We start from the raw sequence: 20,474 nt of genomic DNA on the forward strand, positions 1-20,474 counted from the left end.
ACAATTAGTACTGTTAACTTCCATGCATTTTGGACTTGGAGGGGGACATTCTACTTTAAAAGAATTAGCTTTTGCATGATCTTTATTTTCATTGCCTTGAAGGGTACGGGAAATGTGGAAGGAAAGTCTAGTGTGCTGTTTAGTAGACTTCCAAACATTAGTCAACATTTAGGAAATTTGTTCTGGGCCTTGAATGCAGGTGACTTTTACTCATCTTTTAGCCTCCTTATTATTTTTTTTTTTTTATTTTTAATTGGAGGATAATTATTTTACAATACTGTGATGGTTTCTGCCATACACCAAAATGAATCAGCCATAGGTATACAATGACCCCTCCCTCTAAAATCTCCCTCCCATCTCCCTCCCGATTCCACCCTCTTGGTGGTCACAGAGCACTGGCTTTGGGTTCCCTGTGTCATAAAGCAAATTTCCACTGGCTATCTACTTTACATATGGTAATGCATATGTTTCAATGCTATTCTCTGAAATCATCCCAGCTTCTCTCTCCCCAGCTGTGTTCAAAAGTCTGTTCTCTATGTCTGCATCTCCACTGCTAACCTGTAGATAGGTTCATCAGTACCATCTTTCTAGATTCCATATATATAAGTGTCAATACATAATATCTGTCTTTCCCTTTCTGACTTACTTCACTTTGTATAAAAGGCTCTAGGTTCGTCCACCTCATTAGAACCAACTCAAATGCATTCCTTTTATAGCTGAGTAATATCCCATTGTGTATTAGCCGCATTACTGAGTACAACTATATTTTTAATTTCATTGGTCTCAATCATGCTAGAAAGTATGGAATGAGCTTATTTGGCAACACAACTAGCAAAAAAAATACTAAGCATCTATATTTTTAAATCTATAATAACACAGAAATCTATATTGGTCAGCCATGTGGTTTAACAAATGTTTGAGTATGAGGTATAAACAATAAAGCTTTAGAATATGATGAGAAAAATGATCTAGGGATGCTGAGTTGCCTGTTTAAGGAAATCTATGAAGTATAGCAGATAAGCATATAAATTGTATTGATAATTATACAACTTAGTGATATGGCCACAAGCTATAAATGCTATACAGCTGTAAAAGGAAAGATAATTTTGGGTTACAGATGTCAGGGAATGGTTCCAATATTTTTTTCTTAATATTTTTGCAATACACAGTAAATGTCTTTGCCTCCCACCAAAAAAAAAAAGAAAAACATATAAAACCCACACAATTACATAAAATGTGGTCAGTCAGTTAACAATAGTAAAATAAAGCTATAGTTTAGTAATTAAGAAGTTTTATCAAAGGAGTTCAAAATTTTAGAATGCCTCTATGTATAATGTGGCAATTCATATAAATAAGAGGACAAAATGTCAGCAAAATAAATGTTTACCTAATGATTAAAAACTTCAATGTTTAGGAAATCAAAGTTAGTCTATGAATAATAAACAAAATAACCATAATGACCTCACATGAGATGTGTTCATTTAGTTCTCTAATAATGGAAGTTATATTTACAATATTTTGAGTAGATTAGGCCAGACCACAGGTCTCAAAAATTAACTCCCCACATCATTTTGCTTTTATTATGATTATATCAACATAAAAATTTTAGTAATCCATATGACCCTGATGTTTTGAATTTTATTATGGAAAGAGACAGTGGCTACCTACTTTGTTATGCATTGCAAAATACCTTAGAATATATCACATGTTTGAACTATGGAAATGAAATCCAAATTCAGTTACTCTTCAGGCACATGTCAGACTTTATAAATAATATTTTCAAAATTCTATTTTGTTTAATTAAACACAGAGGTTTTTCCTCCAGGCACTGTTTCCTCAGTGGTGCTCCATCAAGTGAAATTCTTTTCAAAAATGGCATCTATAATCAAGTTTGGAAAATTCTGAACTTAGGCATTACCCAAACAGACTGTAATTTGGACTATAATTTGTCCAAAGCCAAGTGGTGTTTTATGAGTACATTAATAATGATGAATGACGACTTCCCTGGTGGAGTAGTGGGTAATAATCTACCTGCCAATGCAGGGGACATGAGTCTGGGAAGATTCCACATGCTGAGCATAAATGTATATATATATAAATGCCATATATAACATAAATGCCAGGAGCATAAATGTCTTCATGTTGCTTAGGACACTACCCGTTCAACAACATGCCAAAGATGGATTTCTGGAGTAACGGCAACAGCATCCATGACACTATGAGAACTGGAACAGTCACCAAAGATACAAATGCCTGGTCACTTTGCTGGTATTATTACTATTGGCACAACTGTGTGACTACATGGTGTACTAGTTTCACAAAGGCAATAAATGCAGCATCTGAATGTCTGCCAATCTTGGCACACACTTCTCTCCACATACCCATTTTCAATCCTATCAGGAAACTACTCCTACAAGAAAATGTGAAAAAAGAAGAAAAAGGTAAAAGTCAGTGTCAAGTGAAGGAAAATAAAAGTTTTTAGTAGTGGTCACTAATATACTGGAAACAAAAATCAAGCTGTAAAATTAAAACAATTACGAGTTATATGTGTTTTTATTTTCAGATTTCTAGGAATTTGAGAGAATTCCCAGGAATGTATAAAGGGGATGTCTGCATAGGCAAATAATACACACATTTTTTTTTAAACAAATTTCAATTCTCTGTTGAAATAAAGTTAAAAAGTGAGCCTAGAGATTATCATACTAAGTGAAGTAAGAGAAAGACAAATACATGATATCACTTATATGTGGAATCTTAAAAAGTTATGCAAATGAACCTACAAACAAAAACAGACTTACATACATAGAAAATAAATGTATGATTACCAAAGGAGAAAGGGGGGGGGGGTTAATTATGAGTTTGAGATTAATAAATATACACTACTATACATAAAAAAGATAAACAACAAGGACCTACTGTACAGCACAGGGAACTATATTTAATATGTTGTAATAACCTATAATAGAAAGAATCTGACAAAGAATCTATATATATACATATACATATATGTATACATATATATACATATAAAACTGAATCACTTTGCTATATAGCTGAAACTAACAATACTGTAAGTCAACTATACTTCAATTTAAAAATATCATGGCACTTCAACTACCTTATATTATCCTGATGCCTTTTAATAACATAAAGAACATATCAGAACCACTTTCTTTGCTATCATTAATTACTTGATTACAAAAGATGGATGGTCCATTTCAGGAATCAAAACAGCCCTTGTAGAAAGTTTTCTCACCCCAATACATTATTTGGGGATATCATATTTGTTTTCAGAATTAATTGATACTCCTTAATAGGATTATTGATCATAATCCTATATGTTTTCAACTTGAATCTGTGTGTTTGTGTGTTCTCAGTCTCTCAGTTGTGGCCAACTCTTTTGACTCCAAGGATGATAGCCAACCAGGCTCCCCTGCCCATGAAATTTTCCAGGCAGGAATACTGGAGTGGGTTACCATTTCCTAGTCCAGAGGATCTTCTGACCCAGGGATGGAACCTGCATCTCCTGTGTCTCCTGCATCTCCTACACTGGCAGGCAGATTCTTTACCACTGTGCCACCCAGGAGGTCCCTAGACTATTCATACAAGTGTTCCGTTAACAAGGGAGCATTTCCTTTTTTCCCCATCAACTCTGTGCTAAAAAATACTATTCAGTAGGTGGTATGTATATGTGCTTAGTTGCTCAATTCTATCCGACTCTTTGCGACCCCATCGACTGTAGCTTGCCAGGCTCCTCTGTCCATAGGGATTCTCCAGTCTAGAATACTGGAGTGGGTTTCAGGGCCCTCCTCCAGGGGAACGTCCTAACCCAGGGACCGAACCCAGGTCTCCTGCATTGCAGGCGGATTCTTTACTGTCTGAACCAGCAGGAAAGTCCTAAGTATGTGGTAATAATACCTTATAATTTTCCCAGCCTTCCTTGATTGGATATCTTTTGTGGGTCAAGGAAGGGACATTTAAATTACAATGCACAAATTATGTTCTATTGTCAATGGCAAAGAAAAGTCCCATTCACATTGTGTGTAAGTGGATAAACAAGACATAGCATTCAATTCAACTGTCTCACATTTTAAAACATGTAGTACCTCAATTATGTATTTGGAAGTTGTTCTTCTATGAAAGAAATACATTTTAAAACAATGATGATGGAATTTCATTACAGCACCGTCTTCAACATGCTACAGTTGAATGCTCCTGTTCCTATAACAAGGCTATGTAAAGAGCTAAATTGCTTATAGTGGGAAATTTCCTAAGTCTTTTTGAAATGGACTCTGTATAAGATGAATTCTTGCAATGAATTTCAAGTATAATGAAGTTATGGTACTTAAATGAACCAATTATTACTAAGTTTTTTTTTAAATGTGACTTGAATAGTTTTTCTTATTAAGGTATAATTGGAACTGAATGTACCTATTTTAAAAAGCATAATCAAGCACTCAAAAAAAAAAAAAGGTTAGAACAATATTCAGATCCCAATTTATTTAAACATAGCCTTAATTAAATAGTGTTATCCATATCTACTCAATTTCTTGGTACTAGCATCCATCCCAACATGCACAGTTCACAGAGCTGACATTTTTGAAAGAAGGATTATTCATGCGTGCTACGGTCTGAATGCTTGTGGCCCTCCAAACTCATGATCAAATTTTATGCCCAATGTGATCATTTCAGGAGGTAGGGCCTTTGTGAGGTAGTTTGGTCATGAGGATGGAACCCTCATAAATGGAATTAGTACTCTGATATATACCCTCACAGGGCTTCGCAGGTGGCACTAGTGGTAAAGAACCCACCTGCAGGAGACATAAGGGAAGCAGGTTCAATCCCTGGAAGATCTCCTGGAGGAAGGCACAGCAACCCACTCCAGTATTCTTGCCTGGAGAATCACATGGACAGAGGAGCCTGGCGGGCCACCGTCCATGGAGTTGCAAAGAGCTGGACATGACTGAAGCCTCTTAGCACACAGATACAGACCTCACAGGGCTCCAGAATTCCTTCCACAGTGCCAGGACACAACTGAAAGTCTGAAACCCAGAAGCAGACCCTCACCCAACCACACTGGCACCCTGATCTCTGACTTCCAGCTTCTAGAACCCTGAGAAATAAATGTGTTGTTTATAAGCTACCCAGTCTATGATATTTTGTCACAACAACCCAAATGGACTAAGACAATATGGAAGAGAGACAAAATACAATTTTGCCAACATTTCTCTTGTCCTCTTAATTTTTGGTTTGTTTTGTGTGAAAGACTTACAAGTGTGATTTTCATATTTAAAAGCAGGACTCGTTTAAAAAAGCAGCACATTCAAGAAGGACAGAATTCCAAGTGTTTCTCTATTACCTTCCCCACAATTTCCCTTTTCTATAAAATGTGTGTGCAGAGAGGGAAGAGTCTATTTCTACTTCTACCTGGGATGATTACATGGAACAGAGGGGGAAATATGGATTTTGGAAGTAGAGCTTTGTGGATTTTGGAAATAGAGCTAACCCACCTGACACATCAGATGCTTCATTTCTTCCTAAATTAGTGAAAACGATACAGGATACCCATGTAACAGGGCTGTTGATGTCAGATAATGACTTTCTGGATTATATGAGGTGATATATGTAAGCCCCTGCAGCTGTATCTCTGAATATGTGTCTTCTCTTTTTTCTTTTCAAATTCCAAAAATCTAAGTATGTAAATCATTTGAATGCCAAGAGAAGACCAAAAAATTACATCTTTCAATTGAGATTTTGTAGACCACAACTCAGTATCTCACTGTATAGCTGAGGAGATGTTAGTAGTACCACTTTAAGACAAAAACTAGTAAAACAAGATGTTTAATAAAATGTGAAATAATTTAAAAGAGTGCTGTGACCCCACGGACCGTAGCCCGCCAGGCTCCTCTGTCCACGGGATTTCCCAGGAAAGAATACTGGAGTGGGTTGCCATTTTCTTCTCCAGGGGATCTTCCCAACCCTGGGATCAAAACTGTGTCTCCTCTGTCTCCTTCATTAGCAAGCAGATTCTTTATTGTAGAGCCACTGGAGAAGCCTGATTTAAAACTGATTAGATCCAACCAGTCCATTCTAAAGGAGATCAGCCCTGGGTGTTCTTTGGAAGAAATGATGCTAAAGCTGAAACTCCAGTACTTTGGCTACCTCGTGAAGAGTTGACTCATTGGAAAACACTCTGATGCAAGGAAAAGGGGACGACAGATGATGAGATGGCTGGATGGCATCACCAACCTGATGGACGTGGGTTTGAGTGAACTCCAGGAGATGGTGATGGACAGGGAGGCCTGGTGTGCTGCGATTCATGGGGTCGCAAAGAGTCGGACACGACTGAGTGACGAACTAACTTAACTGATATCCTGAAAAAGTTGGAGGGAACATTTACTCTTAAATGAAAGTTACAGATCAAATATGCATATTAATTTTGATCATTGATACTGAAGTATCCCAATGAACAGTAATAATTAGGTTTCTAAGCATTTAGAATGAGATTTTTTAATTGGTAATACAGCTATATAAGTGTATACAGCCTTTTTTGAAATGGTTGAAAACAAATGTAGATAATGGGCCCACAAAGGGTAATAGAGTAATAAAACTGTTATTGGTAAAAATAAATTTAAAACAATAAATTTTGCATGCTTCCTCATTGAAGTGTTTTTTCCTTTAAATTACCACATTACTAAGAAAATTAACAATAAAAAAAAGGAAACAATTTTTAGATGAGCTTGAGATCTGACATTACTAAATCCTCCAGCAGTAGGCCAAGCTGTGTGTAATTAATGTTCTCCCCAGGGCACAGTGGCCAGATGACTCTCCAGAGAGATGCTAATATGGTCCATGGGGGATGGGCTTACATTGTCTTATATCCCCTGAGGTTTCTTTTGAATTGTTCACCTTTTCCTATCTACTTATTATGCTGTCATATCTATTAGTGATAATGCAAATATTCCTGCAGTATCTGCCACTTTTTAAGTTCAGAAAAAGAAACTGGTACACTGATTGTTTTTCTTCTGAAAGAGGCCATGCTGCTAAGTCGCTTCAGTCGTGTCTGACACTGTGCGACCCCATAGATGGCAGCCCACCAGGCTCCACTGTCCCTGGGATTCTCCAGGCAAGGACAATGGAGTGGGTTGCCATTTCCTTCGCCAATGCATGAAAGTGAAAAGTGAAAGTGAAGTCGCTCAGTCGTTTCCGACTCTTCACGACCCCATGGACTGCAGCCCACCAGGCTCCTCCGTCCATGGGATTTTCCAGGCAAGAGTACTGGAGTGGGGGCCCATTGCCTCCTCCGTTAAAGAGGCCATAGCTCTAGGAAAACACATTCAAGCATTTTATTGCTACATTGAAGACACCAGACAATAAATACCTGGAATTCATATGGTACTAGGAAGGGGCACTACAGAAAAAGGAAGACATTACAAGTAACTGAATCTTAAGAGGCAGAGTTAAGAGCTATGGACCTCATTTTACTTAGGCTATTCATCTCTCAGCTCTAAAACGTCCCACTTCTTACACTGAAGCTTTCTTTGATCACTCCATTACATAGCAAAGTCTCTTTCTGGAATCCTAGAGCAGGAGTCAACAAATACTTTTCTCTAAACTGAAAGATTTTTCTCTAAACTGAAGGATATTTTTCTCTAAACTGAAAATTTAATCACAACTATTGAACTCAATCTGCAGCAGGCAATCTGCCACAGAAAACACAGAAACAAATGGGTGTGACTATATTCCAGAAAAAAAAAACCTTTTTATTTATATAAACAGGAAGGAGGCCAGATGCGGCTCAAGGATTATTTATACTTGGTTAACCAATGTTGTAGAAAATCACTTCTCTATCATTTTGACACTCAGTCCTACTTGATTGTTCCTGTAACTCCCCACACAGAGAATGTGTCTGAAATCAGTCTCCTTAGGGAGATCAGGAAAAATGACTTAGACATAATCTTTTCGAGTCTTTATGCAGATTATTTCATGGAGCAATGCTCAATTATTTACTGATTTAAATTGACTTAACATATGCGAACAAGATCTACTTGCCATTAGCAGCCTGCACTGAAACATCTACTGAGACATTGACCTTTGGAGTTCTCTAATGGGCAAACTCACCTTGCTGAGTCTTTGTTCTACCTGCATTTGTCTTACTTGGTAATAATGAAGAATAGAAATTCTATTTTTAAAAGATCAGACACATAGGAAGCACTTAAATGTTGCTTTAAAAAAAGCACAACAATAGTTATGTTGACAAAGGTTTGTATCTTAGTATGACCAAACATCTCTAAATCATGATAGCATAATCACTATTGCTTTTCCCTTTGCCACAGTCTTTAAATGTGCTTATATGTGCTACTACTTCTAAGAGGAAAGTCAGGAATTTCCATCTTAAAACTCCTTTGGGATATATTCCCAGTTGATGTTACTAATTTTGTGTCTATGTGAAAAATTCAGCACTTAAATATTTTTGCATCATGAATATCAATGTTGAATTGTCTTCCAGTATGTGTTTTGCCAAGAGAACACACTGGTCATAGCAAACACCCTCTTCCAACAACACAAGAGAAGACTCTACACATGGACATCACCAGACGGTCAACACTGAAATCAGATTGATTACATTCTTTGCAGCCAAAGATGGAGAAGCTCTATACAGTCAACAAAAACAAGACCGGGAGCTGACTGTGGTTCAGATCATGAACTCCTTATAACCAAGTTCAGACTTAAATTGAAGAAAGTAGGGAAAACCACTAGACCATTCAGGTATGACCTAAATCAAATCCCTTATGATTATACAGTGGAAGTGAGAAATAGATTTAAGGGTCTAGATCTGATAGACAGAGTGTCTGATGAACTATGGACTGAGGTTCGTGACATTGTAGTGGAGACAGGGATCAAGACCATCTCCATGGAAAAGAAATGCAAAAGAACAAAATGGCTGTCTGAGGAGAAAAGAAGCTGTGAAAAGAAGAGAAGCAAAAAGCAAAGAAGGAAAGATATAAGCATCTGAATGCAGAGTTCCAAAGAATAGCAAGGAGAGATAAGAAAGCCTTCCTCAGCCATCAATGCAAAGAAATAGAGGAAAACAACAGAATGGGAAAGACTAGAGATCTCTTCAAGAAAATTAGAGATACCAAGGGAACATTTCATGCAAAGATGGGCTCAAGGACAGAAATGGAATGGACCTAACAGAAGCAGAAGATATTAAGAAGAGGTGGCAAGAATACACGGAAGAACTGTACAAAAAAGATCTTCGTGACCTGGATAATCACGATGGTGTGATCACTCACGCACAGCCAGACATCCTGGAATATGAAGTCAAGTGGGCCTTAGAAAGCATCACTATGAACAAAGCTAGTGGAGGTGATGGAATCCCAGTGGAGCTATTTCAAATCCTGAAAGATGATGCTGTGAAAGTGCTACACTCAATATGCCAGCAAGTTTTGAAAACTCAGCAGTGGCCACAGGACTGGAAAAGGTCAATGTTTGTTCCAATCCCAAAGAAAGGCAATGCCAAAAAGTGCTCAATCTACCACACAATTGCACTCATTTCACATGCTAGTAAACTAATGTTCAAAATTCTCCAAGCCAGGCTTCAGCAATATGTGAACTGTGAACTTCCAGATGTTCAAGCTGGTTTTAGAAAAGGCAGAGAAACCAGAGATCAAATTGCCAACATCCACTGGATCATCGAAAAAGCAAGAGAGTTCCAAAAAAACATCTATTTCTGCTTTATTGATTCTGTCAAAGCCTTTGACTGTGTGGATCACAATAAACTGTGGAAAACTCAAGAAATGGGAATACTAGACCACCTGACCTGCCTCTTGAGAAACCTATATGCAGGTCAGGAAGCAACAGAACTAGACATGGAATAACAGACTGATTCCAAATAGAAAAAAAGAGTACATCAAGGCTATAGATTGTCACCCTGCTTCTATGCAGAGTACATCATGAGAAATGCTGGACTGGAAGAAACACAAGCTGGAATCAAGATTACCAGGATAAATATCAATAACCTCAGATATGCAGATGACACCACCCTTATGGCAAAAAGTGAACAGGAACTAAAGAGCCTCTTGATGAAAGTGAAAGAGGAGAGTGAAAAAGTTGGCTTAAAGCTCAACATTCAGAAAACAAAGATGATGGCATCTGGTCCCATCACTTCATGGCAAATAGATGGGGAAACAGTGAAAACAGTATCAGGCTTTATTTTGAGGGGCTCCAAAATCACTGCAGATGGTGATTGCAGCCAGGAAATTAAAAGACATTTACTCCTTGGAAGGAAAGTTATGACCAACCTAGATAGCATATTGAAAAGCAGAGACATTACTTTGCCAACAAAGGTCCTACTAGTCAAGGCTATGGTTTTTCCAGTGGTCATGTATGGATGTGAGAGTTGGACTGTGAAGAAAGCTGAGCACCAAAAAATTGATTCTTTTGAACTATGGTGTTGGAGAAGACTCTTGAGAGTCCCTTGGACTGCAAGGAGATCCAACCAGTCCATTCTGAAGGAGATCAACCCTGGGATTTCTTTGGAGGGAACGACGCTGAAGCTGAAACTCCAGTACTTTGGCCACCTCATGCAAAGAGTTGACTCATCAGAAAAGACTCTGATGCTGGAAGGGATTGGGGGCAGGAGGAGAAGGGGACGACGGAGGATGAGATGGCTGGATGGCATCACCGACTCTATGGACATGAATTTAAGTAAACTCCAGGAGTTGGTGATGGACAGGGATGCCTGGCGTGCTGCGATTCATGGCGTCACAAAGAGTCGGACACAACTGAGCAACTGAACTGAACTGAACTGATGTGTCAAAACCCAGAGTTTTGTCTATATGGGAAATACCCAAATTACTATAAAGTCAATGAGTTGTTGTTGTTTGAATTTCCTACTTGGATCAGGCCGTGAAAATAATATAATTCATAAATAACTGCACAGAAGAGGATTTTTCAAGAATAAAGAGACTCTGCCTCAAAATGCACCAAAAATATTAGTAGAGATAAAAGAATAGTAATTGTGATTACCACTTATGTTACTTGCATTATTTAGTTACTCTCCAGCAGCAATCCTGTGATATAGGCTTTATTGTTTCTATTTTTTAAAAATGAGGCAACTGAGGCTCTGAAGGTTTACATACCTTAATTTTGCTTAAACAGCTGAGATGTGGCTAAATCAAAATTCCACCAAGGTCTATCTATCTATCCACAAAGACTCTGATCCAACATGTGACACAGTGATGGTGAAAAAAGGGAAAGAGAAAAGAGAGACCCACAGGATAAGACAGACTAGAGTGAACACGACACTGGAGCTCTACACAAAGCTGATGGAAAGACATAAATTGCTTTAACTTGCTTTGAAAATAGGTTCCATTATTTGTGTGACTCAAGACTAAAAGGATCTTACTGTTTTATTCACAGCCATCTCTAACATCTAAAACGGTGTCTGGAGCACAGTGGAGGAATAAATAGTTGTTATTAAAAGGATTACATTCTCTGGCTTGAAATATGTCAGAGGCTTTATTCTAAATCCCATTTCACAGCAGATGTGACATGTACATATCCATGAGAATTCTCCAGACGCCCCTCTGTTCATGCATCCACCGCTGCCCGCAGCCTGGCGTATCCACAGGAGGCCTGCCACCCTATGCACACTTACCCACCCCCCATCATCTTGCTACCTGTGCTAAAGGGATCGAATCCTGGAATTAGTGTTTATTCAGCCCCTAATGGCTCCCCAGCCTCCCTGAGTCCACAAGTGATGATAAGTGGTCATTATTTTCTCTAAGTCTTTTTGTTTGGTTCCAGATACTTCCTTTAAAAAGTAAGGAAGTCTTATCATTCTTCCAACTCTGTGTTTTAACAGATCAAGTCCTGTTATCCTTGACTAGTCTTTTTTTTTTTAACATTTCTCAAACTTCCTTCCTCTAGAATGTCTTAAAATCCAGTGCAGAATTGCATATTTTAAAATACTAATATTGAGAAGGTACATTGTGGTTAATAGATTCAGGACCAGATCCCTCCACTGACAAGATGTACAACCTTGGGCAAGATACTTAACCTCTGGCCCTAATTCCCTTAGCTGTAAAATAAGGGTCATAATAATGTTTTCTCATAAGGCTTGGAGGATTAAATTAGTCAAAAATGTGTAAGATGAATATGTAAAATGATGCCTGGCATGTAGAAGACCTGGATGAAGGCAAGCTATTTTTACTCAAAGTAATCTCTATAGCTCTATGTAAAAGCTACATCTTTGGTCTCTAAATTCACTTATTACACACACACACACACAAACACACAGCATGTTAGGTTCTTTACCTCTTATGGCATTAATCTGCAAAGACAAATAATTTTACTGAGGGGCTAATTTCTAATTGTAAACAAAATTTAAAATGAGTTTTCTTCTTTCTTCCCTTTCAGTGTTTATTCATGTATTCATTCATTATGCTCAGCGTAATGGGTCACAGAAAGAAAATGTTCAGCTCTGAGGTAACAGTGGGTCCTTCCAAAGGCAGATCTCTCTATATGCCTTTCTTTCCCAGCTTCTAATTTAATCTGAATAAAGATGATACTGATGGCCAGTGGGATCATGAGCAAGTGATCAAACATTTATATTCATAAACAACCATTTTCATCCTTCAACTGTTTTGTAGATAAACGGACTTTCCTAAACTTGAATGCTTCCAGAAACATAGTGGCCCTAAAAACAAGCTTAACCAGGTCACATAAAGAAGAGATAGAAAAGTGAATATGTTACCTTCATAGAGAAAACATAAGACACGTCAGCTGTCACCACAAATGTACAGGCTGGCAGTCAACCCAGAAAAAGATTTATTTTGTGTGGCGCCAGAAAGCTAAGGATAAGGACCCTTGGTAGAAGTAAGAAGAATGCAGTCACAACTGGAACTGCCTTTAAAAGAACAGGCTGCCTGAGTACACATTTGTTGTTGTTCAGTGGCTAAGCCGTGTCTGACTCTTTCTGACCCCATGGACTGCAGCATGCCAGGCTCATCTGTCCTCTGCTGTCCCCTGGAGTTTGCAATATACATACTGAAATCTTAAAAAAGCTTCTTGTACCTATCCAGAGGCTTCAGAGAAAATTTGAACGTGGTGTTTACACCCAGCTTTGAAGGTTGAAGCTTGACATGGAAACAGCAGGAGGTTAGAGCATCTTAAGATGAAAGAACAGCATGGCCAAAAATGTGGAGGCAGGAAACCGAATGAAAATAAATGAGGCACAAGGGACAGTTCAGTTTGTCCTGAGGATGGTGGCAGTCAGAGGTGAGCCTAGAAAAGATTTTCGGAAATACAGAGATTGAAATGTTGGTCCTCAGACCTAGGTAATGGGAGTCACAAAGTGTTACTAACATATAGGAAAGGGAGGTGTATTTCAGTGCGAGTATCTGGAGGCACGTACAGAATTAACTAGTACAGTGGGAAACTATTAGTAAGGAGATCAGCTAAGAGACTAGGTTGTGAGTCTAAGTAGTATGTCAAAAGTGCCTGGACTCTGGCAGCATCAGAAAAGACACTGATGAAAGAAATATTTTGAATGTCTTAGCAACTGACTGTAAAATTCAAGGCTGGGGAAGGGGGTGGGGGGCTTGAGAGTCTCATTCTAGATTAGAATACTAACACCAATAAAAGAAACAGAGCCAACAGAAGGAAAGAAGAGTGTTCAGAAGGGTGTTGGTGTCAGCAGCACAGAAGAGGGGAGCTGTCCAGCAGGCATTTGGAAAGTTCTGGCCACAGCTATGTGAAGGTCAGGGTTGAAGATAATGGCTTGAGTGTTACTCCTACTGAGGTCAAAGCACAGTCCAAGAGAGGACAAGCTTTGTCAATGGATCAAATTTAGACAAGAGAAGAATTCAAAACAGAAATTGAGGAATACATACTTGAGTGAGTAGGTGAAAATGCAAGTCGCTCAATCACGTCTGACCCTTTGAGCCCACCAGGCTCCTCTGTCCATGGAATTCTCTAGGCAAGAAAATTGAAGTGGGTATCCATTCCCTTCTCCAGGGGATTTTCCTGACCCAGAGATCGAATCCAGCTCTCCTGCATTTTATCATCTGAGCCACAAGGGAAGCCCAAGAATAGTGGAGTGAGTAGCCTATCCCTTCTCCAGGGGGTCTTCCCAATCCAAGAATCGAACTGGGGGTTGTCTCCTGCATTACAGGCAGATTCTTTACCAGCTGAGCTATGCAATGAAAGGAAAGTCAAAGAGGAAGCCGCTAGCGAGCAATCAGAGAAGTAGGAGAAGCACAAAGAGCACCTAGAAATCAAGAGAGGAGTTCAAGAAGCAGCAGGTGCCAACATTGCCAAAGGCTGTGGATAGTGTGAAGTCAGTAAAGATTTAGAGCTTCAGAGGTCAGTTATAACCTGATTATAAAATGTTAATACTTAATATATCTTACAAGGAAGAACTCACTCTTTTTTTCCTTTGAAGAAAACACAAAAGAATTTCTTATTGGAAGATAGACCGATTTCAAAGATACTTTCCTTAAACATTTTCAATTTGATTTTACAGGCAGTAATTTTCAATCACATATAGTACCTTTCTTCCAAAAAGTGTATTCAATGTCAGGGGACACTTTCGGTAATTATGACTAAGGGGAAACTATCAGCATATGGGGGACAGGGGTCACAGACACTAAGTGTCCTGCAATAAAAGCAGCGTTCCTACACCATGTAAAAGAGCCCTGCCCAAAATGCCAACACTGTTACCTGTCGAGAAACACTGTTTATCACTGAATGTTGTGGTAGTGGTGGTTTAGTCGCTTAGTTGTGTCTGACTGTTTGCAACACCATAGAGTGGAGTCTGCCAGGCTCCTCTGTCCAGGGGATTCTCCAGGCAAGAATACTGCAGTGGGTTGCCATTTCCTTCTCCAGGGTATCTTCCCAACCCAGCAATAAAACTGGGTCTCTTACCTTACAGGCAGATTCTTTACCAACTAAGCTACAAGGGAAGCCCACCACTGAATATACCTTTTGTATATTTGAGAAAAACTGACAGAACTTCAGCTTCTGACATTTTAGAGAATCAATTTCAAACACAGGCAAATACTATTAATCAGTTCATCCCTTAGAAACTTCTCAAGCGAATGCATGCCTTTTTGGTTTTACTGTTTATTCATGTCTAATTTAGTTCCCAAAGAAATAGGTCTTCAAATAAATTACTTAGTAGAGCAGCTTCTTATAATTTAAAACTCTTCTATACATTAGCTCTAATCAGAAACTGTGTAGGAGTGTGGATGATTAATAATACTACATGTCATTGTGCTATTAGGTATGAAACAGCCAACGTTTAATGCAAACACTTTTTAAAAATACCAGTATTTTGTACAGACCTTTACTTATCTAAACAAATATTTCCCTGTGTTACCATTCATACTAGATACTTTCATTGAAATTTTTAATTTTTTTAATTAAATTCCATGTTTCATTCCAAACATGACCAAAAATTAATCAGCAGTTCAGATAACTAAACCAAGTTATTGTTGTTGTTTAGTTGCTAAGTCATGTCTGACTCTTTGGCAAATCCATGGTCTGTAGCCCCCCGGCTCCTCTGTCTATGGGATTTCCCAGGCAAGAACACCAGAGTGGGTTGCCATTTCTTTCTCCAGGGCATCCCGCCAACCTAGGGAATGAACCCGCATCTCTTGCATTGGCAGACGGAGTCTTTACCACTTTACCACTGAGCCACCAGGGAAGCCCTACTAAACCCCATAGTAAGTCATTTTCTTGTGGGGCTATCTTACCTGTGCATAACTTTTAACGAAAATATCTTTACACCAGCATCTTGTAGTTGTTACCCAAATGCCTTGTAAAATTTTCATGAACTTATCTGGGATTTCAATAAAGGTTAATAAAAACAAGTGAATCTTCCACGTAGGTAGATCACCATTTCAGGGACCTATTGAGAAAATAAAGCTTTCTCTGTAAGTTTTTAAAAGACAGTTCTATTACTCACAGAGATTTAGTGTTTGCAGTTGTTTCTCAACACATTTCCTACATACTTTGATCCAAATAGTTTTGAGAAAGTCAACAATGATGACCTCTCAATGGGAGTTCATTCCAAGGTTTATTTTGCAATTCAGCACTATCATGCCATCTACTGAGAAACTTTGCTTTTCAAAGGCTTCCCAAAAATCTGTTAAGAAGAATAAGCCAGTGAACCTTTTAAAACCTATTAGTCTTAAGGCCAGATATTTAATACCTGACACTAGCTACCATGTATTTTTTTAAATAAAACATTTATTTACTTGGCTGGCACGTGGGATCTGGTTCCCTGATCAGGGATGGAACCCAGACCCCTGCGTTGGAAGTGCAGAGTCTTAGCCACTGGACCACCAGGGAAGTCCCTGCACCTTTTAAAACAAGAGTTAATGCAAATATGAAAGATTTGGATTTTTTACATTTATATTTTATTGGAGGATAACTGCTTTACAATATTGTGGGGGCTTCATCAGAGACCATATACTGAGTTATTTCTATGCTTGTGCTCACACAGTATAAGTAACAAAGGAATCACAAAAAGATCCTCAACTATCCTGCCCCCAGGGCAGAGTTCCAGGAGGAATTCCCTGCCAGACTGAGAGTTGTAGGCAAGAAAGGATGCTCACTCTTCCTTTGTTTCTCCCTCCCTCCTTGCTTCATTTTTTTCTATAATCAGTTGTTCAGACTATCACCTGCCAGGCACTGCACGAGGAAGGAAGAACACGACAGACGAAGTCCCTGCCCTCAATCAGCTTCGTGCAGCAGAAGCCATACTACTCAGTGGTTAAAGTCAGACAGCCTACCTGGGGGCACACCCCCACTCAGCCGCTTGCTAGCTGTGCACTTTGAGTCAGTTTCTTAACTCGGCACCTCTTCTATAAATGTGAGTATCGATAGATCCTCCTCTTAGGATTGTTAAAGTGATAAAAGGAGTTAACAGACAGTGCCCAGAACATGGTGAGCATTATGGAGAAAATGTTATAGTGACTATACTCTTGGGCTTCTCAGGGTGAGGGGATTAGTCTGTCCAACATGCAGAAAAAACTTGCTGCTCAATCTCTTAAAATAAAAAAAGAAAGAAAAGAAAGAAATCCATTAGCAAAGACATTCTTCAGGGAAGGGATGTCCTGCCTTCATAACAACAGAAAATCCTCTGTTTATACGGGGTCAATGGGCAAATGGATGGGGCTGGACACACAGGTTTCTAAAGCAAGGTGCCCTACTCAAATGTGCCTCTTAGCATATCTTACATTTCTTAAAACTGCTACAAACTTTCAAATTCCTTGAGAAACATGCTTCTTCCATTGAGAAGGAAACAAACAGCAAAGAGGACAGAAAGATCAGCCCAGATGACTAAATGTTTTTGTTTATTTTTGAGAGCAGAATTCCAACCTTATTTATCTTTGTAACCGCAGTGCAGTGTCTGGAGTGATTTTAGGGTTTCAAAAATAGCTACTTTATTTTTGTCAAAATATATTTTTATATATTTTACTTTTGGCAGCACTGGGTCTTTGGTGCTCTCTGTAGTTGCCAGGAGCAGGGGCTACTCTTCAGTGTGGTGTTCAGGCTTCTCATTGCAGTGGGTTCTCTTGTTGAGGAGCAGGGGCTCTAGGTCAAGTGGGCTTCAGTAGTCGCAGCACCTGGGCTCAACAGTTGTGGTGCACAGACTCAGTGCCCTGAGGTATACGGGATCTTCCCAGACCAGGGATCAAATCTGTGTCCCCTGTATTGGAAGGCGGATTCTTTATCACTGGACAACCTTGGCTAGTTTATTTTTCAGCTGTTTGCAGTACACTTTATTCCTCACAATAGCACTTCAGGGTAGATACCACTAATTTCACTGTATGAGTAAGAAAAACTAAGGATAAGATTGTTGAATAATTACTTAGCCTTACAAAAGTGAAGAAGTGAGCTTGAAATCCAGATCTAACTCTAAAGTTAATCACCTTTTTCCATGTGAATGTCTCAAAAAAAAAAAAAGTTTGATAAATGAATACATAATGAAAAGCAATCGCAGGAGACTTCTTTTACTTCTGATCCATGACCCAAGAATATAACTCTCCATAAAGTATATTTCTTAAAGTTTCTTTGCCCTTTTTCCCTTCAGGAGGGCTCAAGGCCTAAAATATCAGCTAAATATTATAAAAGACTAAATGCACGTCTACAAATAAACTGAACATTTATAGCAAGGGGCACTAATTTGTTCGTTCACTTACCAATATTGAAACAGCCAAAGGGGAGGGGAGTACGTAATTGCAAACTGCCGATGTGAATTTTGCAAAAAAAAACCTAATTTCTGACTTTATGAGTTGTTACACAACACACTGAGTTGCCTAAGTAATCTTTCCCTTTTACTGAGATCATTCGGTTGCCGGCTGACTTAGATTGCTTTAAACGCAATGTGCTCAGAAGCAGAGAGTGGGGCTAAGATTGCCTCACCAGGGCCATGAAAGGGTCACCTCATTCAACCCTCATCAGTCGCTGCTGCCAGAACTCAGCTCTAATTTTTCAGCCAAGTTCCCCAAAAATGCACTTAGTACTTGAGATTCCAATGACACAGCACAGTCAAGCCAAGGGTCTGTTGAAAGTATGCACCCTCCTGAGTTCCCAGTTTGGATTTACCATAAAGCACTGGGTGCCAGGAAAGGGCATTTTGTGCTCACTGTTTCCTTCCGCCCACGCTTTTCCGCACCACCCTCCCTCATCACTGCTCGTGGTTTTACTCCCCTGCTATGCCCCTTAACAGACCCGAGAAAGAAGATACGACAGACTAGCTTTACTACTACTACCAGAGGTGCTTGTAGAGTAAACCGCACGTTCCCTCTCCTGCGTGTGTTGCGTGTGTAATTTTAACATCCCTGACGTGGATCACAAATTTCCCTCCTCAGCCCTACCAGGAAAGTGGCCTTGGTCACGGTCCTCCCCCACCCCACCCCCACCCCGCCCTGCCAAGACCAGTCTGCAATTTCGCGGAAGTTAGGGAGAAAAATGGGGTGGAAACAGTAGCCGCCCAAGCAGCATCCGCCCGAAAGAGGAGGCAGTTCACACGTGAGCCGCCTCACTAGCCTCCTCGCTACCTGGCTGGGCCTGGCACCCCCAGCGTGGCGCCACAGCTCTGCCAGGAAAAACAGCCGGGAGGCGCAGGCCCTCCTCCGCCCGCGTTAAGTAACGTTCCTTTTCTGTCCCCGGGTGTGTCTCTCCCTTACACACCTTTCCGTCCTTCTGCCTCGCCCGCGCCAGGCTACCTGGGACCCAAAACATAAGAAACTCTCACCCCCACCCCGACCCCGGTATATCGTCCCTTCTTCCCAGCCTCTCTGAGTGCGACCATCTGCTAAAAGAAGAGGCTCCCTATACACTCTCACCCCCACCCCCACTCCCGCCCGATACCCAGCTTCGCAGTCCCGGCCCACCAGGTGTGCTGGCGGGCACGGGGCGAGATGCTGCGGAGAAGCGCCAGGTGGGAACCTGCCAGGGAAACTCAGACGTCCAAGAAAGGAGGCGGGGGCGGGGAGGGCGGGATACGGCGCCGCGGGAGCCTCGGAGCCAGAGCTCCGGGTGCGGGCACCTGGAGGCCGGGAGCGCGCGCCGGCGCGGAGCACTCTCCGCGCTGGACCCCTCGGGACTCCCCTCCCCGACGCGCGCGCGCCCGGAACCCGCGCCCGACTGCGCCCCCGCAGGTCCCGCGTTGCAGTCCGCGCGCTTCGGTGACGCGAGCTCCCCGGCGGCCGCTCTGGGGATTTTTGTCTATATAAGGGCTCGCGGGCAAACTTGGCTTTGGCGCGCGTGTCACAGACTGGCCATTAGTTTCACACGCGCGTGCCGTTCCCCGGGCAGCTCGGGTGACAGACGCGCGCTCGCCTTCCTCTCCGCCAGCGTCCCCTCCTCCTCCTAGTCCTCGTTTCCTCCCGGGGTGTCACTTACTTGACCTGGTCTCCGGCACTGGGTGGGCGCTGCAGCGGTCCGTCTGCCGCCAGTTCGCCTCGCTATCAAAGGGTGAATGGAATTATTTATTTATTTATGTCCCTGGACGAGTCCTCGCCCGCCGCCGGAGGTGGAGGAGGAGGCGGCGGGGAGGGGAGGCGCGGCGGCTGAGCACCCTAGTGGATGCCGAGGAGCGCGCGCCGCGACACCGGGGGAGGGACGGGGAGGGCACGGGGAGGGGGAGGGCGAGGGCTCCGTGAGGGGGAGGTGGCCGGGGAGGGCGGCGGCGATCCCCCGGGGCTTTGCGGGAACCCGCGGCCGCGGGTGGGCGCCGGCTGCAGCCCAGTGACTCCAAGCCGACTGAGCATGCTCCAGGCGACTGTCAAAGACACTCGATGGCTCGGAGCGCTGCACTGCAGACTTTACTTTTGACCCTGAGAGAAAGCCACAAGTCTGGTCGAACAGTTGTTCCACAACGGCTTTACTCGAAGTACTTGGCGCACAACCTAGGAGCCGGTGTGTGGTACCTTTGTGTAGGTACGCTGGGCAGT

General features: G+C 41.2%; 1 protein-coding gene across 2 annotated transcripts in view; it reads right to left on the minus strand.

Moving 5' to 3' along the window:
* The window catches only part of SLC16A7 (solute carrier family 16 member 7), a 198,419-nt gene extending 178,360 nt beyond the window's left edge, over nt 1-20,059 (minus strand). The window contains exon 1 of one of the 2 annotated variants that reach the window (XM_068970669.1): nt 19,924-20,059. The gene's annotated coding sequence lies outside the window, so the exon portion shown is untranslated. Of the gene's footprint in view, nt 1-15,761; nt 15,876-19,923 lie in introns of those variants that run through there. The other variant, XM_068970670.1, reaches the window with a different exon arrangement.
* Nucleotides 20,060-20,474: the final 415 nt, after the last annotated feature.

Source organism: Capricornis sumatraensis, chromosome 4, assembly GCF_032405125.1.
Source record: "Capricornis sumatraensis isolate serow.1 chromosome 4, serow.2, whole genome shotgun sequence".
Classification (NCBI taxonomy): domain Eukaryota; kingdom Metazoa; phylum Chordata; class Mammalia; order Artiodactyla; family Bovidae; genus Capricornis; species Capricornis sumatraensis.